The 22,688-nt window shown below is 41.6% G+C and overlaps 1 protein-coding gene across 1 annotated transcript in view; it reads left to right on the top strand.

Annotated features, from left to right (window-relative positions):
• ANAPC4 (anaphase promoting complex subunit 4) overlaps positions 1–8,203 on the top strand; it is a 107,448-nt gene extending 99,245 nt beyond the window's left edge. Inside the window, exons 33-34 of the mRNA XM_032135497.2 lie at positions 7,667–7,818; positions 8,161–8,203. The gene's annotated coding sequence lies outside the window, so the exon portion shown is untranslated. The remainder of the gene's footprint in view (positions 1–7,666; positions 7,819–8,160) is intronic.
• The last annotated feature ends 14,485 nt before the right edge of the window (positions 8,204–22,688 follow it).

Genomic DNA, 22,688 nt, shown 5'->3' with positions numbered 1-22,688 from the left:
TAGTTTCTCTATGAGTCTTTCACTATTCCTATAATTCATGCCTTTTTGTTAGAAACTAATAAAGGTTTTGTGTGATTTTTTTTTCAATGAGCAAAAATAAGTTAAATAAGTAAGTAAGTGAACAAATGAACAGGTAGTTTAAAGCAAAGGAAGGGCCCAGCGTGGTGACTCACGCCTGTAATCCCAGCACTTTGGGAGATCGAGGCGGGCAGATCACCTGAGGTGAGGAGTTCGAGACCAGCCTGGTCAACATGGTGAAACCCCGTCTCTACTAAACATACAAGAAATTAGCTGTGTGGTGGTGGGCGCCTGTAATCCCAGCTACTTGGGAGGCTGAAGCACAAGAATAGCTTGAAACTGGGAGGCAGATGTTGCAGTGAGCTGAGATCGTACCATTGCACTCCAGCCTGGGGCAACAAGAATGAAACTCCATCTCAAAAGAATAAAAAAAGAAAAATAAAGCAAAGGAAGTATAAATCGTTCTTAAATTGATGGAAATATGCCCAACTTTACTCATAAGAAAAATAAACTAAAATGACATTGAGCTATCATTTTTATCTCTGACATTGGCAGGATGTCACAAATTTGGTAACACACTCTGTTGGTGAGGCTGTGAGGAGACACATGCTCTAACACATTGCTCTTGGATGGCTAAACAGCATCCATCCTGTGGGGGCATGTGGGAATATAATGCTTTTGCTTGACTCACCACTTCTACCTCTGGGGAATTTATCTGCAGATACTTGTGTATGTGTACAAAAATGTACACACAAAGTCATTCACTGTGGCACTGTTTAAGCTTCAAAATATTGGAAACAACAAAATTGTCAATTAGAATATTGCTAAATAAATGATGGTTTACTCATACAATTAAAAGTTATGTGGCTGAAAAAAGAATGAGGACACTATGTAATAATATGGAAAGAATTCTAAAATATATTACTAAGTGAAAAAAACAAAGTAGGGAAGAATGTTTCAGAAAAGGCTAACTTTTGGGTAAGAAAATGGGGGAAATAAGAATGTATATTGGCCCAGCGCGGTGGCTCACGCCTGAATCCCAGCACTTTGGGAGGCTGAGGTGGGTGGATCACCTGAGGTCAGGAGTTCAAGACCAGCCTGGCCAACATGGTGACACCCTGTCTCTACTAAAAATACAAAAATTAGCTGGGCATGGTGGCAGGTGCCTGTAATCCCAACTATTCAAGAGGTTGAGGCAGGAGAATTGCTTGAACCCTAGAGGCAGATATTGCAGTGCACCAAGATCACATCACTGCACTCCAACCTGGGTGACAAGAGCAAGAGAGCAAGACACTGTTTCAAAAAAAAAAAAAAAAAAAGAATATATATTTACATTTGATTGTGTGTGTGTGTGTATATATATACACACACACACACACACACACACACACAGAGAAACAAATGGAAAAATGTTCCATGCTCATGGATAGGAAGAATCAATATTGTTAAAATGGCCATACTGCCCAAGGCAATTTACAGATTCAGTGCTATTTCTATCAAACTACCAATGACATATTTCTCAGAATTAGAAAAAACTGTTCTAAATTTCATATGGAACCAAAAAAGAAGCCTGAACAGCCAAAGGAATCCTACACAGAAAGAACATAGCTGGAGGCATCACATTGCCCAACTTCAAACTCTACAACAAGGCTACAATAACCAAAACAGTATGGTACTGGAACAAAAGCAGATACATAGACCATTGGAACAGAATAGAGAGCCCAGAAATAAAGCCACACACCTACAATCATCTGATCTTTGACAAAGTTGACAAACACAAGCAATGGGGAAAGGACTCACTATTCAATAAATGGTGCTGGGATAACTGGCTAGCCATATGCAGAAGATTGAAACTGGGCCCCTTCCTTACACCATATACAAAAAGAAACTCAAGATGGATTAAATACTTACATATAAAACCTAAAACTATAACAACCTTTGAAGAAAACCTAGGAAATACCATTGTGGACATAGGCCCTGGCAAAGGTTTCGTGATGAAGATGCCAAAAGCAATTGCAACCAAAACAAAAATTGACAAATGGGACCTAATTAAACTAAAGAGCTTTTGCACAGCAAAACAAACTATCAACAGGGTAAACAATCTACAGAATAAGAGAAAATGTTTGCAAACTATGCACCTGACAAAGGTCTAGTATCCAGAATCTACAAGGAACTTAAACAAATTAACAAGCAAAAAAACCCAAACAACCCCATTAAAAAATGGGCAAAATATATGAACAGACACTTTTCAAAAGAAGACATACACACAGCCAACAAGCATATGAAAATATGCTCAACATCACTAATCCTGAGAGAAATTAAAATAAAAACTACAGTGAGATGCCATCTGACACCAGTCAGAATGGCTATTACTATTATTTTTCTTTTGAGATGGAGTCTTGCTCTGTCACCCAGACTGGAGTGCAGTGGTGTGATCTTGGCTCACTGCAACCTCCACCTCCTGGATTCAAGCAATTGTCCTGCCTTAGCCTCCCCAGTAGCTGGGATTCCAGCACCCACCACCACGCCTGGCTAATTTTTGTATTTTTGGTACAGCCAGAGTTTCACCATGTTGGGCAGGCTGAGAATCGCTATTATTATGAAGTCAAAAAATAACAGATGCTGGCAAGGATGCAGAGAAGAGAGACTGCTTAAACACTGCTAGTGGGAATGTAAAGTAGTTCAGCCACTATGGAAGGCAGTTTGGCAATTTCTCAAAGAACTTAAAACAGGACTACCATTCAAACCAGCAATTCCATTGTTGGATCTATACCCAAAGGAATACAGATCATTCTACCATAAAGACATATGCACATATATATTCACCACAGTGCTATTCACAGTAGCAAAGCCATGAAATCAACCTAAATGCCCATCAACAGTGGACTGGATAAAGAAAATGTGGTACATATACACCGTGGACTACTAAGCAGCCATAAAAAAGAACAAGATCATGTCTTTTGCAGGAACATGAATGGAGCAGGAGGCCATTATCCTTAGCAAACTAACACAGGAACAGAAAACCAAATACCACATATTCTCACTTATAAGTGGGAGCTAAACATTGAGTACACAGGGACACAAAGAAGGGAACAATAGACACTGGGGCCTACTTAAGGGTAGAGGGGGTGGGGGTGGGGTGGATCAAAAAACTACCTATTAGGTACTATGCTTATTACTTGGGTGACAAAAAAATCTGTACAACATACCACTGTGGCACGCAATTACCTGTGTAACAAACTTGTACATGTACCCTTGAAACTAAATAAGAAGTTAAAAAAAAAAAGTTAAAAAAATTTAAATGATGTCATAGACCGTATCTAGGCTAATGCTCCATAAAAAATAAGCTAAAAAAAGAATATATATTCACATTTGACAGTGTGTGTATATATACTCATATGTATAATTACATATATATATATATTTCTAGAAAGATACACAAGAAACTAATAATACTGGTTTCTTAGGGGTTTAGGGGGCATAGGGCTGAGTGCCAGGTAGAAGGGGGACAGTCAGACTTTTCACTGTCTACCTTTATGTATAATTTAACCATGTGCCTATATTACCTACAGTAGCACTGCCATAACAAACTACCATAAACTCCGTCTTAAAACAACCCAATTTATTCCATCAGTGTTCTGGAGGCCAGGCACTGGCAGGGGCCTGTTCTCCCTGAAAACTTTAGGGAAGAATCCTTCCCTGACTCTTCCAGCTTTTGGTGGCTCCTGGCATTCCTTGGCTTATAGATGTGTCATCCCAGTCTCTGGCTCCATCTTCATCTTCCCCTCTGTTCTGTGTTCCTGTGTCCTTTCCTCTTACAAGCTCATCACTCATTGGATTTAGAGCCCACCCTAAATCCAAGATGATTTAGTCTGGAAGTCCTTAACTAACTACACTTGCAAAGAGCCTATTTCCACATAAAGTCACATTCTGAGGTTCTGAGTGAATATGAATTTTGGGGGGATGCAGTTCAACCCACAACACTATTCAAAAATAAACATTTTAAAAAACAGCTGTTATGAAACAAAATAAAGTTCACATTGTCAAACCAAAATATTCTTTTAATGTTAGCATTTCTAGCCTGAGCAAGCATTTAAGCTGAAATATAATGGTAATCCATTCTATAGAGTGAGGGAGAGATTAACTGAAGCCGTCATGCCTCTCAACACCATTTACCTGTCTCAGAGGCAGAAGAAGGCAGATAATAAATGAAAATATATTCAGCACCCATTGAGTATAAAGAGACAGTTGAATGGGCTCAATTCTGTTAACAAGGGGACCAGTTAGCCAGATTTATGCTTAGTTTGTGTCATGTAAAATGGTGATGTTTCTCTGCACTGTTTCTAAGATTGTCTCAGAAGATCTTTGCTGTAAATGTAGGAAGCTCATATATCAGGACTGGGACATAGCATTTTTAGAGGAATGAATGGAGAAAAAAAGTGGGTATTATCTTAACCTGCTTGGGCTACCATAACAAAATACTGCAGACTGGGTGGCTTAAACAGTAAAAATTCATTTCTCACAGTTCCAGGGGCTGAGAAGTCCAAGATCAAAGTGCCTGCCAATTCAGTTCCTGGTGAAGGCTTTCTTTTTGGCTTATAGATGGCCACCTTCTTGCTGTGTCCTTACATGGCAAAGACAGACAGAGAGAGAAAGAGCAAGAGAGAGAGAGACAGACAGACAGACAGAGAGCACACTTTCTGGTGTCTTTGCCTACAAAAACACTACTCCTGTAAGATAAGGGCTCTACCCGTATGCCTTCATTTAACCTTAATTGCTCCTTATTCCAAATACAACTACACTGGGAGTTAGGGCTTCAACGTATTAATTTTGTAGGAGACACAATTTAGTCCACAGCAGGTATTTTAAATCAACCTCAGCATTTTCAACATTTGTAAAGAGGCATGATAAACTATAGGACTTAAGCAGAGACTATGAATCAGGCAGAATTTAAGATCTTTTAGACACAACCATGGGGAACTCTAACCTAGGTTTATCAAACTGTGTCCTAGCTTGAGCGCTGGGAATGAATGACAATGTATTCATTCATATGAATAGAAAGTACTTCCTTTCAAAGTCTTTGGGGTTCAAAAGAAAAAGCATCCCTTTAAGAAGAGTTCTTAGGACTTAAGGGGCTTCAAGTCACACAGGCCTGGCTTCCCATCCCAGCTCTAGGACTTAACAGCTGTGGAACTTTGGGCAAGTTGCCTCACCTCTTTGGGTATCTGTTTCCTCAGCTGTAAGATGGGAATATAACAGCCCTTTTTGGGTTGTTACGGAATTAAATGAGGCAAGATCTGTAAAAAACTTAGCACAAGGAACACAGTGAGTGCTCATTCAAGTTGCCTCATTATTACCAATCATGAGAAACATGCATGGGGAAAATTTTGCCAAATGCCCCCAAAAAAAATCCAGAAAGGATTATTCAACCTGTGGATGTGGAAAGGAAAAGTGGTGGTAGCTGGAAGGCAGGGCTGCTCGATTTGGAAACAGTAACAAGCTTGCTTTGGCTGAGTATGGAGTACACTAATTCCCCTCTTAACATTCAGAGTCTATATTCTAGAAACATAGAATTTAGAGGAATGTATACCCAGTTAAAAATTTAATGCAAGGCCGGGCACGGTGGCTCATGCCTGTAATCCCAGCACTTTGGGTGGCTGAAGCGGGCCAATCACCTGAGGTTGGGAGTTCCAGACAGCCTGACTAACATGGAGAAACCCCGTCTCTACTAAAAATACCAAATTAGCCAGGCGTGGTGGCACATGCCTGTAATCCCGGCTACTCAGGAGGCTGAGGCAGGATAATCTCTTGAACCCAGGAGGTGGAGGTTGCGGTGAGCCGAGATCATGCCGTTACACTCCAGCCTGGGCAACAAGAGCGAAACTCCGTCTCAAAAAAAAAAAAAAAAAAAAAAGCACCACTCTGGTGGGGGGTGTTGATAATGGGGGAGGTTATACATGTGGGCCATGGGGAGTAATTGGGAAATCTCTGTACTTTCTGTTCAATTTTGCTGTGAAATGAAAACTGCTCTAAAAAAAATTAAGTCTCGGCCAGGTGCGGTGATTCACACCTATAATCCCAGCATTTTGGGAGGGCAGTGTAGGAACACTTGAACTCAAGAGTTCGAGACCAGCCTGGGCAACATAGCAACACCCCATATCTACAAAAATTTTAATGAATTAGCTGGGTATGGTGGCACACACATGTAGTCCCAGCTGCTTCGGAGGCTGAGGCAGGAGGTTGGCTTCTGCCTAAGAATTCGAGGCTGTAGTGAGCTATGATCTTGGCCACAGAGCAAGACCTTGTCTCTAAAAAATAAAATAAAATAAAATCTGCCGGGCGCGGTGGCTCACGCTTGTAATCCCAGCACTTTGGGAGGCCGAGGCGGGCAAATCACGAGGTCAGGAGATCGAGACCATGGTGAAACCCCGTCTCTACTAAAAATACAAAAAATTAGCCGGGCGTGGTGGCGGGCGCCTGTAGTCCCAGCTACTCGGAGAGGCTGAGGCAGGAGAATGGCGTCAACCCGGGAGGCAGAGATTGCAGTGAGCCGAGATTGTGCCACTGCACTCCAGCCTGGGCGACAGAGCGAGACTCCGTCTCAAAAAAAAAAAAAAAAATCTATTTAGAAAATGGAAAAGAATTAGTGAATACGTTTCGCTGTAATGAAGAAACACACCCTTACCCAGGAATCTACACTCTGGTGCTTGCACCTGGTTCCCCTGACACTCACCCAATCCATCCCCACTCCAACACCACCCTGGGTTCAAAAGGAAATACATATTAGCTCTAGGGCTCAGAGTATCTAGTTTAACTCTGTATACTTGCAGGAAGTCTTTTTACTGTGAGGGCCCTTTAGTCGCACTTTTACACATTTTCTTCTAATAAAAATGTGACGGATTTCTCACTTAATGGACTAACTAAGGAATCCTTTGGAAAAAAACAAGGAAAGTGAGAAACAGCTATAACATCCATTTTTTTTTTTTTTAGCTTCCTTATAGAATTAGAGAGAATAACCTGTAAGATGTATTTCTTCACTAGGAGGGCAAATAATATCAAATTTTGATTCCCAATGGGTGTTTTTTTGAGACTGGGTCGCCCAGGCTGGAGTGCAATGGTGCGATCTCAGCTCACTGCAACCTCTGCTTCCCGGGTTCAAGCAATTCTCGGGCCTCAGTCTCTGAGTAGCTGGGATTATAGGCACCTGTCTCTGAGTAGCTGGGATTATAGGCACCTGCCATCCCACCCAGCTAATTTTTGTATTTTTAAAAATTTTGTATTTTAAAGATAAAAAACAGAACCTACTTCATTAGACTGTTAGGGAGAGTAGTTGAAGTAATAAACATGCAACTCTCAGAACCATGCCTGGCACACAGTAAGCACCCAGTGAATAGATATTCTTAGAATTAGAAGGTGAATCACAAGGGTTTGTCTTTTCAGCGGCTCCTCATAGTGGCTTTTCTCATGTGCTTTATTTATTTGACTTGATATTACTGCACGTATCATTTACAACCGAACACCAGACAGGGGCTTATGTACAGTAATACCAGGGAAGGTAAATCAGTATTTTAATGCACGAAAGCTCCTTTATACTCATATAATGAAAGACAGCTATTCACTGACTTAAGATCTCTGGCATTAATTACAGGTTTCAGTACACAAAAGTGTTACCCAAATCTGAGTTCCTGCTTTGAAATGCAAGATCTGTGAAACCGAGCCAAGCCAATGCAAATGCAAATGCCTCAAACATTTTCATTTACCTGTGACACACGGCTTTCATCAAGCTGGATTACCTCACTTGTAAGAACACATGAACAATTGGTTTTGTTTGTGGTCAGATAAACCAGTCATGATTAATGAATCAGGCCACAGCTCTTCCTGTCTGTGGATGCCCCAAATGAGAGCTCTGATCTTTCCTAATCGTAAAAGAAAAGGATCGTGAAAGAAATCGAGATGTATATGCATATTAGAATATATATTGCCATTTATTGGACACCAGGAAAGTGGCTGAGCCTCTGACAGCCTGCCATCTTTGTTTATTGCTTTAATGTCAGTGTAACTCACAGGTCTTTTCATATCCACTAAATATTTATATAAAAAGTCATTAAAATAAAGTTAATTATTTTTTACTTTCAAAAACAGATATTCCAGATACGGGCATTCAAATATATGATCCATTCGGAAGAACCACTTTGATATCCTAAGAGCCTTAGGAGTAGGATGCTTCCGTTAAAGCAGACTAAGGATGGCCTGAGAAGGACACCAAACTTCTATATTTGAGTTCTTGTGGAGGAACCACAACCTAACTTAATAGGTAGACAAGATTGAAAACTTAGCTTAGGAGTATGTGCCTGGAACTATAGCTGAGTCTTGGCCGATCCCAGCAGCCGTATTTCAACCACTCTTACACTGCTGAGTGTTCAAACTGTGTTCAAATAAGGCAAACACCGAGATGTAACCAATCAGTTGTTTCTGTACCTTACTTCTGATTTCTGTACCTCACTTCCCTTTTTTGTGTATAAATTTTCTTCCACCACGTGGCTCTGCTGGAGGAGTCTCTGTGAATCTGCTGTGATTACGAGGGCTTCCTGATTCGCGAATAATTCATTGCTCAATTAGACCCCTTTAAATTTAATTCGCCTGAAGTTTTTCTTTTAACACTCTTAACACCGTAAAACGTCTTTTGGGAATTGCCTTCCTGGTTCTTGGCACATTCTTTCAGATATCTTTATTGGTGAAAAAATATTTTCCTTTGATGAGAGTATGATTTTTTTTTTGAGACAGAGTTTCTTTCTTGTTGCCCAGGCTGGAGTGCAGTGGTGCAATCTCAGCTCACTGCAACCTCCGCCTCCCGGGTTCAAGCGATTCTCCTGCCTCAGCCTCCCAAGTAGCTGGAATTACAGTAGCACACCACCACGCCCGGCTAATTTTTGTATTTTTGGTAGAGATGAGGTTTCACCATGTTGGTCTCAAACACCTGACCTCAGGTTACCTGCCTGCCTCAGCCTCCCAAAGTGCTGGGATTTCAGGCGTGAGCCACCGTGACCAGCCTGGAGGATGAATTTTTGAAAATATTTGGAAGTCCTTCAGATTTCCTTGAGGTAATGCCATTTTTATTCAAAAACAAGGTGCCACTGATGTAAGTGGTATTTCTTGCCTGGATCATAAAATGGCTTGGAAGACAACCCTAAGGAAGGAATTCTAAAGCAGACTTCTCAAGGGTGAGCATTCGTCTTTTCCTGAAACAACAGAGTCATCTATGTAGGTAAACAAATTGTTACGGTTTTCCAGGACTTTTTCTGTTTTTCTGCCGCAAGTCCTGTGTCCCGAGACCTCTTCAGTCCTGAATGAACTAGGAGAGTTAGTCCTCTCCTCTTATGAGGCAGTCATATTCCTCCAGTTCACAAGACTTTGATCCTGCTCCTGTAACACGGTAATTCAAGAGTTTCTCATCCTAGCTTACTTCCCATGGCTTATAGGCTCCAAGCAATTCTACTGAAAGACAACTCGGGTTTGAGTGTGCACATTACAATAGGTTTCTTTCCTTGTTTCTTGGTTTCTTTTTAAGGCCGGTCTAGTTGAATCATTCTAGTACCTTTGGACTTTTCATTGTTATTTGGAGAAATGTTTACAATTCTTTTGTGGTTTGTAGTCCCTGCCTCCCTACAATGTTTTTGCTTAAACTGAGCTAGCATGTGAGATCCAACAAGTGGATTCGAATTTCTAGTCTGAGCTCTGCCATGTATTCAGACACGAATCCCTTAGCCTGTCTTGGCTCTCAGATTCCTCATCTGACACATAGAAAAAATAAGTACCTTCACTATTACATATGGTTAATATGAAGATGAAAAGAGATAATGCACATGAGCTGCAAAGTTATTAATTTTAACAATTAATGTCATAATTTATTGAATAACTGCTACATCCAATACCTTTCAGAAAGCCATAATCCTGGAGGGAAAATACACATGCATGCAGAAATATAGCTGACCACTGGATGATGTCTTTAGTGCTGTCATAATTACCTGAAAAAGGTTCTAACTGCCACTGCAAAATTGTAACTGAGACACTGAAAGAGATCTGAGCTAACCAACTCCATCTTGTTTCCAGCTTCCAAGCCATCGTTGTTCATTCCTGGGTGTAGGCTGAACTGCCTCTGGAGGAACTTAGTTTATATCTTATAGTTTAGAACAAAGACGGTAACAAAACAAATCACTTTCTTGCCTGGGGGCTAGACTGCCTTTGTAGGACTAACAAATTAGCCAAAAGATTAGAAATTATGGTTTAGGAGTCATGCAGCTGGAGGCTACAAGACTCTGACCCTCCCCATATTACTCCTAGGGATAACATCACTTTCTAAAACTTAAGATCAGTGCTTGAGATACTTTGCAGACCCTGCACTCGATGGATCAGCTGGCACCATGCAGATCGATAAACTGGCTCATCTGATCTTGTGGCCCCCACTCAGGAACTGATTGACTCAGTGCAAGAGAACAGCTTCAGCTCCCTATGACTTCATTTCCGACCCAACCAATCAGCACTCCTGACTCACTGGCTGCCCCCACTTTCACCAAATTACTCTTAAAACCTCGGATCCATGAATGCTCGAATGCTCAGGGAGACTGATTTGAGTAATAATAAAACTCCAGTCTCCCGCACAGCCGGCTGTGTGTGAATTGCTCTTTCTCTATTGCAGTTCCCCTGCTTGTTAAATTGGCTCTGTCTAGGCAGCAAGCAAGGTAAACCTGTTGGACAGTTACAGGACCTCCAAGAAAAGGCCGATTAATTTTGCTTGTGTCACTCTGTAAGGCTTCCCAGAGGAGATGATGTTTGAATTGGATCCTGAAGGGTGACAGAGGAAATGGCATGAACAGAGACATGGAGATGGGAAGACTGGGAGCATGTTTAGAGGAGGGCAAATATGCCAGTATTACAGTGCTTTCTGAGTGAGCAGGATAGGACCAGATCTCAAAGGACCTTAAGTGCCAAGCTAAAAATGTGAACTTTATCGGCCAGGCGCGGTGACTCACCCCTGTAATCCCAGCACTTTGGGGGGCTGAGGCGGGCAGATCACGAGGTCAGGAGATCGAGACCATCCTGGCTAACACAGTGAAACCCCATCTCTGCTAAAAATACAAAAAATTAGCCAGGCATGGTGGCAGGTTCCTGTAGTCCCAGCTACTCAGGAGGCTGAGGCAGAATAATGGTGTGAACCCAGGAGGCAGAGCTTGCAGTTAGCAGAGATCACGCCACTGCACTCCAGCCTAGGTGACAGAGCGAGACTCCGTCTCAAAAAAAAAAAAAAAAAAGGTGAACTTTGTCAGGATTTTGACCTAATCGGATCCCTCTGGCTGCAGTGTGGAGGACAGAATAGACTTTAAGAAGCAGGACAAGCAGGACGTGGGGAGAACAGTTATTGAAGTTTATTGTGCACATTCAGAGAATACCAGGGTAGTATAAAGGAGGATGATGGCAAGTGGGAGAGGAGAAGAAAGATGAAAACCTCCTCATCATCAATAACACCACCTTATTGAAGAGGCCTGGCTTGACCACTCTATAGAAAATAGGATAGAAAATAATGTAGAAATATCACCCATCCACATCACTTCCCTTCCTCCACTTGCTATATTTTTCTCCTTAGCATTATCACCATCAGTATGCAGATGCAGGTACCACAAGGGCTGCACTTGGGAAGCAAATACATGCCTATAAGCCAAGGCAAAGAGAGAAACATGGCCAGTTATGACACCCACAGTCTTCACTGGGCAAGGACATGACATTTTGCCAAATGAAGTCCTATTTCTTCATAGGATATATTTACTTTTCAGATGCGTATTATCTATCCCCTCACTAGCATGAACATTCCATACAGGAAAGGCTTTTGTTTTATTATTTGCTATGTCCTTGGTGCCAGAACAGTGCCTGGTATATAGTAAGTGCTCAATAAATATTTGCTGATTTTATAAATAAATAATAAAGTTTGAGTTTCTTTCCACTCTGTAAATCAACAGGTCAATATGGTTGATCAGCTCCTGTTTTCATTTATGGATAAAATTTACTTCATTCTAAAAAGCATTTGAGGTGGCTCCAAAAATATATAATATTAAAAGAACAAAACAAAATGAAGTCTAAATGACAAAGAGAATTGCCTAAGATGATGAAGCACAGAGAATCAGTATGCAGATGCAGGTTCCACAAAGGCTGTACTAAGATTTTCAAAATGGGAAGCAAATACATGTCTGAGCTTCCTATACACCAAGGCAAAGAGAGACACATGGCCAGTTATGGCACCCACAGTCTTCATTAGACAAAGGTGTGACATTTTCTCAAATGAAGTCCTATTTCTTTTTGGTGGATAAAGACAATGTTGAAACCATCTGCTTTTTGTCCATGTTGTTTGGTGTGGTGACAGTTAACCTCTTAGCTGTTTTGGAGGGAGCACAACCTGTGTTCAGCCTTACTTATCCACTGCAAGAGGTGACCAGAAATTTATCCAAACCAGAAACAGCTAGAGAGTATGAAAAGCTACAGACAGATTAAGTGACACTCACCCAAGGGTAGGATTGAGTGGGGAGAGAATGCAAACACTCCATTCCTGACCTCCTGTCCCCTGCAGAAGCTTTATCAATCTCTAAGAGAATTACCTCCGCCAATAAAAAGGAAAGTTACATAGAAATCTGGCAAAGTTACATTGAAATCTGGATCCACTGTTGGTCTCTCTTCCTTTGATTTATTAAAGTTTCTTTGAAGTACACGTAAGAGGTTGAGTTTGGCTGATGATTTATTTTTAAGAGAGTGAAACAAGGTGAGAAAGAGAGAGGAAGCTGCTTTTCCAAATGATTAACAGGTGAGTGTGACTCTAGTAAGGATTTTATTCCTTAAAAGATATTTTAAGGGATTTTTTAAAAGGTAATACATCCACGTGATAAAAAAAAAATCAAATAGGTCCAAAAAATGTATCACATTTTTTGCATTTTTGCAAAGATATTTATATTTAGGCATATACATAAATGCTTTGGTTAGATAAATGAGAATTTATGATATAAACTCTTCTCTTGCTTTTTTTCACTTAATAAATGTTGGAGACTATTTCTATTGTCTTTTCCCCCATCTTGGTTTTTGGTCATTTGGACTTATCTTTTAGCATATCTGGTGATTTTTAAATTAATGGCATGTATAAAAAACAATGTTGGAATACACAAAGGAGGGAACAATAGACACTAGGGTCTACTTGAGGGTGATGGGTGAGAAGAAGGTGCAGATCAAAAAACTACCTACTGGGGCTGGGCACAGTGGCTCACATCTATAATCCTAGCATTTTGGGAGGCCGAGGCAGGCAGGTCACCTGCAGTCAGGAGTTTGAGACCAGCCTGGCCAACATGGTGAAACCCCGTCTCTACTAATAATACAAAAATTAGCTGCCCATAGTGGAGCGTGCCTGTAATCCCAGCTACCTGGGAGGCTAAGGCAAGAGAATAGCTGGAACTTGGGAGGTGGAGGCTGCAGTGAGCCAAGATCCTACCACTGCACTCCAGCCTGGATGACAGAGCAAGACTCCATCTCAAAAAAAAAAAACCAAAAACGAAAAAACAAAAACAAAAACAAAAATAACTGCCTATTGGGAGGCCGGGCCCAGTGGCTCAAGCCACTATAATCCCAGCACTTTGAGAGGTCGAGGCAGGTGGATCACCTGAGGTCAGGAGTTCGAGACCAGCCTGGCCAACATGGTGAAATCCTGTTTGTACTAAAAATACAAAAACATTTAGCCTGGTGTGGTGGCACACACCTGCAATCCCAGCTACTTGGGTCACTGAGGCACAAAAATTGCTTGAACCTAGAGGGTGAGGTTGCAGTGAGCCGAGATTGCGCCACTGCACTCCAGCCTGGGTGATGGAATGAGATCTGTCTCAAAAAAATTACGAAAAATAAAAAAAACTATCTGTTGGGTACTACCTAGGTGACAAAATAATCTGTACATCAAATCCCCATGGCACACAATTTATCCATGTAATAAACCCGCACATGTACCTCCTGAACCTAAAATAAAAGTTGGAAAGAAAAACAAAAAATTAAATAAATAAATTTAAAAACCCCAATATTGGACATAAAAACAGAAACAACAGACACTGGGGACTACTAGATGGGGTGTGAGGGAGGTAGGTGCTAAAAAATTGGGTACTATGCTCACTACCCAGGTAGCAGTTTCAATCATACCTCAAACCTCAGCATCACGCAATATACCTTTCTAACAAACCTGTGCATGTACCCTGATTCTAAAATAAAAGTAAAAAATAAAATAAAAGATTATGCTACACTTATAAGTAGTAGAAAAAAGAAACAAATAACAACAAAAACAAAAAAACAAAGTTTGAGGCTCTAAATGATGTTGTCTTCCTCCAGAGAGAGTTATCATTTCCTTAGCTAGTCAGGCAGAGTGGGGACTGATTATCCTAAGACAGAGACTGAGCTAACTGTAGACTGTGTTGCAGTTTGCAGAAAGCCCTGTCTACCTCCTCCCCTTCTAGGGTAGATTACTCCAGGAGTCCTGACTGAGAATCTTGGGTCTTAAGCGTGGTGCCTCTTTTAGTAGATCTTGAACTGTAAGACTTGTGTCATTACCACTGTGAGATTGCTCAAACTCTGTGTTTACTTTCTGGGGCTTCCTGTTTAGCTTCTGTTCTTTTCTTGTGGAACTCCAATTTAATATGTTTTAAACTTCATCAGCCCACCCGACAAGACTTTTAATCTTTCGTATTTTCCATCTTGATTTCTCTGTTCTATCCTCAGATTTATCTTCCAACTCACTAATTTTCTCTTTACTTGTTTTGGTGCTATGGTTGACGCCTTGGTTTTTTTCGTGTACATTTTGTGACTTTTTGATATTTGATGGAACTTTGTTTGAAATTTTTTGAAGCCTAGATCCCTCCTGAGAGAGTTTATCTTTAGTTTGTGAGGTGACTTTTTCTCTTTAAACTACAGAAATAGCGTGAATTGTTCTGCACAGCATGAATAAAGACTGGCTTGTGGTTATTTATTCCCAGAGGGGACTTTCTCTCCTGACAAGTCAAGCTGTGACCGGTAAGTATATGACCTCTCTTGCCTTTTTGAGAAGATATTTTTTATAGATCATCCTTTTACTGAGAACAAAGATGTTAGGGATCTCAGCTTTATGCAGCAGTTTCCAGTCTGACCCCTTCACCTTGCCAAGCCCTTACACTTTGCCTCCTCTCTCTCATGCCACCAGTTAAAACTCTTGCTGTAGGTCACAGAAGAGCAGGAGATGCTTCTAGTTCCAGCTCTTGATGACTTATTTGGATTCTGGCTTCTATTTTACATTTGGCTTTTCTGTATCCTTCTTATTTTCTTTTCTCCTCAGTCATGCATTAAAAATATTTTTTAAGCCAGGCGAGGTGGCTCACACCTGTAATTCCAGAACTTTGGGAGGTTGAGGCAGGAGGATCACTTGAGGTCAGGTCAGGAGTTTGAGACCAGTCTAGCCATTATGGTGACACCCCATCTCTACCTAAAATACAAAAATTAGCTGGGCGTGGTGGTGCATGTCTGTAGTTCCAGCTACTCAGAAGGGTGAGGATCGCTTGAACCCAGGAGGTGGAGGTTGCAGTGAGCTGAGCTGGAGATCGTGCCACTGCACTCCAGCCTGGGTGACAGAGCGAGACCCTGTCTCAAAAAAAAAAAAAAAAAAAAAAAGTTATCTAGTCTGTAGCAACACAGTTAATTTATTCATCTCTAAATGTCATTTATTCATATCTGTTAAATGCCAAGTAATCTGTTCAGTACTGGTGGCAAACAGATGACTGGAATGTATATTAATTCCGGCCTCTTCTCAACTTATTTATGAGGCCAGTAGTTACCTGATACCCAAACCAGACAAAGATATCACAAGAAAAGAAAACCACAGATCAACACTTCTTATCTATATAAACACAAAAATTCTCAACAAAAGACTAGCAAACAGACTCCAGCAACATACAAAAAGGATTATTAAGCTGGGCACAGTGGCTCACGCCTGTAATCCCAGCATTTTGGGAGGCCAAGGTGGGTGGTTCATTTGAGGTCAGGAGTTCAAGACAGGCCTGGCCAACATGGTGAAACCCTGTCTCTGATAAAAATACAAAAAAATTAGCTGAGCGTGGTGATGCACACCTCTAATCCCAGCTACTGGGGGAGGCTGAGGCAGGAGAATCGCTAAACCTGGGAGACAGAAGTGCAGTGAGCCGAGATCATGCCACTGTACTCCAGCCTGGGCAATGGAGCAAGACTCCATCTCAAAAAAAAAGAAAAGAAAGAAAAAGGATTATACACCATGACTAAATGAGATTTATCTCAGACATGCAAGGTTGGTTTGACATATAAAAAGCAATCGAGATAATATACTATACTAACAGAATAAAGGAAAAAAAATTACATGATCATCTCAATAGATGCAGACAAAGCTTCTGACACAATCCAACATCTTTCATGATAAAAACACTCAATAAACTAGGAATAGAAGGGAACTTTCTCAACCTGATAAAGGACATCTATGAAAGACCAATGGCAAACATCATACATAATGGTGAAAGACGGGAGGCTTTCCTCCTAAGATAGGAACAAAATAAACATGTCCACCTTTGCCACTTTTATTCAACATTGTACTGCAATTAGGCTACAAAAAGAAATAAAAGAAATGTAGCCTGGAGAGGAAGAAATAAAACTATCTCTACTTGCAGATGACATGCTTTTTTTTTTTTACATATACTGGTAGATCAGTAGTTGCCTAGGAACGGGAGTGGAGGAAGTGGAGGAGAAACGAGAGTGTCTGTTGACAGCTACGGATTTCCTTTGGGGATGATGCAGCTGTTCTAAAATGGATTTTTTCATAACTCTGTGAATATTCTAAAAATCATTAAACTATACACTTCAAATGGATGAACTGCATGGTATGTGAATTATATTTGAGTAAAACTTTGTTTTGTAAAAAAGATGAAATGGGTGATTTTTCAGGGAAAAAAAATGTGTTTTGAGACAGAGTCTCACTCTGTCACCCAGGCTGGAGTGCAGTGGTGCAATCTCGGCTCACTGCAACCTCCACCTCCCAGGTCCAAGTGATTCTCGTGCCTCAGCCTCCTGAGTAGCTGGGACCACAGGAGCATGCCACCATGCCTGGCTAATTTTTGTATTTTTAGTAGAGATGGGGTTTTGCTATGTTGGCCAGGCTGGTCTCAAACTGCTGACCTCAAGTGATCCACCCACCTCGGCCTCCCAAAGTGCTGGGTTTACAGATGAGAGCCTCTGCGCCTGGCCGAGGAAAATTTTTAAATTAACTCAGGAAGAAATAAAAAACCTGACTAGTCGAATAATCCTAAAATAAAATCTAAAGGGTATTTTAAAATATTTTCTCCTGCTTGCTCCATCTAGCTTGAGACAAAGATAGCAGGCCAGACTATTTTTGAGTCAAACTATATAAAACCTCTAAGCTTTTCCATACACTTTATAAATTGTATTTAGAGCATAAAGATGGGAAACTTCCCAACTCATCTGACTTGGCTAGCATTACTTGCCAATGTAATAAAACAGGATGATGAGCACATAAAAGCAAAAGAAGAGGGGGAAAAAATGATAGGCCAATATATTTATGAGCAGAGATGCAAATAGCCTAAATAAGACATTAACAGGCTGGGTGCCATGGCTCACGCCTGTAATCCCAGTACTTTGGGAGGCCAAGGCAGGCAGATTGCTTAAGCCCAGGAGTATGAGACCAGCCTGGGCAATATGGCAAAACCCAAACTCTACTAAAAAAAAAAAAAAAAATACAAAAATTAACCGGGCATGGTGGCATGCACCTGTAATCCTAGCAAGTTGGGAGGCTCAGGCACAAGAATTGCTTGACCCCGGCAGGTGGAGGTTGCAGTGAGCCAAGATCACACCACTGCACTACAGCCTGGGCAACAGAGCAAGACTGTCTGGAAAAAAAAGAAAGAAAGAAAAGAAAGGAAAGAAAGGAAGAAAGAAAAAGAGAAAGAAAGAAAGAAAAAGGGAGGGAGGGAGGAAGGAAGGGGGAGAGAGAGATAGAGGAAGGAAGGAAAGAAGGAAGGAAGGAAGGAGGGAAGAAATGAATCTATTGCCGTCTCTTCCGGCAATAGATTTATGGAGAAAAAAAAATATCATCTGAATAAATGTTGACAAGGTGTTTAATTAAATTTAATACCAATACCTGATTTAAAATCTTAGCAATCCAGAAAAGTATGAATCCACATTAACTTGGCGAGGCGCAGTGGCTTATGCCTATAATCCCAGCACTTTGGGAGGCCAAGACAGGAGGATCACTTGAGCCCAGGAGTTCGAGACCAAACTGGACAACATAATGAGAAACCATCTCTACCTAAAAGTTAAAAACTTAGGCATGGTGACATGGGCCTGTAGTCCCAGCTACTTGGGAAGCTGATGCAGGAATATCATTTGAGTACAGGAGTTCAAGGTTACAACGAGCTATGATTACATCACTGCACTCCAGCCTGGGTGACAGAGCAAGAACCTGTCTCTAATTAAAAATAATAATAATAACAAAAAACAAAACTTCTGTATGACAAATAAACATACAAACAAAATATAAAGACAAGTGACAGATGAGAAGAAAATATTTGTAACATATTGTGGACCCTGGAAAATAATATTTAAGTCCTTGAAAACCTCTTGTGCATGAGATCCTGTGCTGGACCTATCACTTGTATCATCTCATTTCATCTCCTTTTCTTTTCTTTTTTCTTTTCTTTTCTTTTCTTTTCTTTTCTTTTCTTTTCTTTTCTTTCTTCCTTCCTTCCTTCCTTCCTTCCTTCCTTCCTCCCTCCCTCCCTCCCTCTTTCTTTCTTTTTTTGAGATGGAGTTTTGCTCTTGTTGCCCAAGCTGGAGGGCAAAATGGTGCAATCTCGGCTCACTGCAACCTGCAACTCCCGAGTTCAACCAATTCTCCTGCCTCAGCCTCCTGAGTAGCTGGGATTACAGACACGCACCTCCATACCTGGCTAATTATTCGTATTTTTAGTAGAAATGGAGTCTCACCATGTTAGTCAGGCTGGTCTCGAACTCCTGGCCTCAGGTGATCCACCCGCCTTGGCCTCCCAAACTGCTGGGATTACAGGCGTGAAACACTGCACCCGGCCCTCATTTCATCTTTAAATCAAGTCCCTGAGACAGTGGTGATTGACACCATTGTTCAGAAGAAGACACTAAAAATTGGAGAATTTAAGCACCCTGCCCAAATCTCATGGCTCAGAAGTGAGTTAGGGTTCCAACATGGATCTAACCTGGCTCCCACACCTGCCACCATTTATCTCTCCAGGAACTAGCATGATTCCTCATCTCCTAAAGTCACTTCACTATTCTTTGTGCTTTTGATGTGTTTGTTTCTGGACAGATTGTCTGAAAGGGTCTTTTCAGTAGAAAGTTCCTGAAGTGAAGATGGAGAATGGGTCACAAAGCTGTCACATGCCTTCCTTCTCATGAACTCTTGAGGAGCAATCTTCCTCCTTAGCTTTTTCTTCTGCCTTCTTCCTTGGCTTTTGAGTTTCCTGGGGTGGCCCTAATTTCCAACCAGTGGAGAGCTGGGCTTGGTTGCCCCATTCCTCAATCCTAGCATGCCCACCCTCTTCCCCTTTCTCATTTGCTTGTGTCAGGGAGAAAGAATGGAGTGTGGGTAAACTCTCTGACTTATCTGATTGTGCTGTGGGTGGGCCAGGCCAGGCTTGGCTTGACTGGCTTGACTTGCTCTGCTATTTCCTTTTCTGTCCCCCTCTTTTTCTTTTCTTTTCTTTCTTTTTTTTTTTTTTTTTTTTTTTTTTAGATTAGGTCTTACTCCACCACCAAGGCTGGAGTACAGTGGCACAATCACAGCTCACTGCTGCCTCCACCTCGTGGGCTCAACTGATCCTTCCACCTCATCCTCTGAGTAGCTGGGACTATAGACACACATCACCATGCCTGGTTAATTTTTTTAAAGTTTTTTGTAGAGGTGGGATCTCACTGTGTTGTGCAGGCTGCTCTTGAACTACTGGGCTCAAGTGATTCTTCAACCTTGGCCTCCCAAATTACTGGAATTACAGGTGTGAGTCACCACGCCCAGCCTTCTGACTGATGGATATAGACTGTCCTGTGTTTCTGTGAGAGGGGCAGTCACTGTTATTTAGGATGTTCTGGAAAGGGTGACTGCTTGTCAGTGAGCCTCCCTCTCAGAGCCCCTTGAGCATCTGAATCAGAGTTGGCAAACTCTGTCCATCTCCTCTGCCGTGATCCCTTTCTCTCCCCCATCAACTCCTTCTATGCCTTCCTGCTTCTAGTTTCCAAATCTCCAAGGTCAAGCTAAAGCACAGATTTTATCACATTTCTCTTTTGCTTAAGAACCTGTAAGAGTCCACCAGTGAATTTTCAAAATAAGGTTCATGGATGTTATATTGGGGTCCAGGAAGTGTTAGACATTCTATTTATTCTTAATCCAAAAATTAAGAAAGAAACAGCTTGGGTACTAGATAGCTGGTATATTGATTGTCACTAGTGCCCCACTTGGCCCATCTGTCAGATCGTTTCCTGAATCATGGTGTTATGTCAGAAATATCATAATGCAGAGGGCCAGAGAGAGGGGTGTATTCTCATCCACTCTCTTTCAGTCTATTGCCAAGTGTTGCAATTTCCATGAGTCTAGCTCCGTGAATTCCTACAGCCTCAGGATATGGTGGAGAAAATATTGTTAGAAATGAAACATTCATGATTCTTTGCATATAATCATGAAAGTCCATTCTAAAGTGTCTGTGGGGATTTTCCTTCCCCTATATGAAAACAAAGGCATGACATTTCTGGCAATTCTTGGTCATAAAAAGCCTTGTGGTCCTTTTCAGTCATATCTCTGTCTTCAGACCTCTGATCTAGGAAGGGGAGTAGTAGTGGCCAGCTTGTCTCTTTAAACCTCTCTTCCCTTGGGGCTGGAAGCAGGAGGAAGGAAGAGAGGTACTGGATAGAGAGTTCTTATTTGGCTGGTACTAGAATAATCTGACCCCATGCTTTCCAGACCTGGGACGTTTGTGGAGCTCGCTGTCTCTTGTGGGCACTTATATGGGTTTTCTGGAGACCCCCTTGCTAGGGCTGTTCAGCAGCAACTCCGGAGTGGCAGGCAGTGTTTCTCTTGCCCCTGGCTGCTCCTGACGTAGCCTCAGTTTCTACCTCCAATGGTTCACATCACAGCCTTCTACCACCAGGGTCCTCTCTGGCTGTAGGCCGCCATCTTGGGAGGATCTCTTCTAAAATGACCCAGGCCATATTCTTACTGCAAGCTCACGTCTGGTCCTTGTGTTAGAGGGAAGTTCAGCCACTTCTGACCCACCATTGGAGGGGAGGAGTGAAGAGACTTCCCAGATGCTCAGCCATAGGGAGCGAGGCTGGTCCATGGAGGCCCAGCTACAGGTGCCGTGAGCTCTGTGTAAGGTCTGGTTAAGGTTCTCTCACTGGGTTGAGGTTAGGAGGGCACTCCCCTCCCAGCTCTCAGTGCACCAAGTGCTATGGGCAACATTGTCGCTGTGTATGTTGTGGGCACCACATTGATTCTGCTGCCTGGGTTAAAAACCTACCTCTGCCTCACTAGCAGTGTGAACTCGTGCAAAGTTTTGAAAGTCCCCATTCCTCATCTGTAAAATAGGGTAATGTTAATGCCTACCCAGTATGGCTATGATAAGCTCAGTATATTTCTAATACTTGGAACAGTACCTGGCACTATATGTGTGTGTGTGTGTCTGTGTGTGTTGTGTATGTCTGTGTTTGTGTGTATATTAGCTATTTTTACAAAATCAGGACCTTTAGAGTAGAATTTTTATAATTCTTTCTAATGAGATGGTGGCCTCTCTGCAAGGGATACTCATTTCCATTTATAGTGGTAATGCAGTGTTTATTTCAAAAATTAGTAATTTATGTTTTAAAAAGTAAGTTGAACTAAACAAAAATATGAATTAGACAAAAGTGTTGGAAAGCATGGTAAGCATTGTGATGGTGGCATACAAATGATTGGTCTTTGGAGGCACAAGTCTAGTAGCTCTTGAGTTCATAATGGCACTCTAAGAAGAACCTGACCACTATTCTTCCTTCTCCAGAAACCTTCATGGAATGAATATAGTTTTTTTGTTGTTGTTGTTGGTTGAGATGGAGTCTCGTTTTGTTGCCCAAACTAGACTGCAGTGGCGTGATCTCGGCTCACTGCAACCCCCGCCTCCCGGGTTTAAGCGATTCTTCTGCCTCAGCCTCCTGAGTAGCTGGGACTACAGGTATGCGCCACCATGCCCAGCCAATTTTTGTATTTTTAGTAGAGACGGGGTTTCATCATGTTGGCCAGGATGATTTCAATCTCTTGACCTCAGGATCTGCCCACCTCAACCTCCCAAAGTGCTGGGATTACAGGCGTGAGGCACAGTGCCCAGCCAACATAGTTTAATTTTATCTCAACTTGCCAATATTCTCCAAACATTGTTTTTTGTTTGTTTTCTTCTGAACACCTTCTTCAATAAACCAAACAAAAAAACAAAAACAAAACCAACAGCAATGAACAACTTGAACATGAAACCCCAATATGTATTTGCTTAAAATGTGAAAATTATACTTACATATGACAGACAGAATAGAGTAGCAGTTATGAA

Source organism: Hylobates moloch, unplaced genomic scaffold, assembly GCF_009828535.3.
Source record: "Hylobates moloch isolate HMO894 unplaced genomic scaffold, HMol_V3 SCAFFOLD_17, whole genome shotgun sequence".
Taxonomy (NCBI): Eukaryota; Metazoa; Chordata; class Mammalia; order Primates; family Hylobatidae; genus Hylobates; species Hylobates moloch.
The sequence above is the reverse complement of the archived record's forward strand: the minus strand, read 5'-3'. Positions and strand labels throughout refer to the sequence as shown.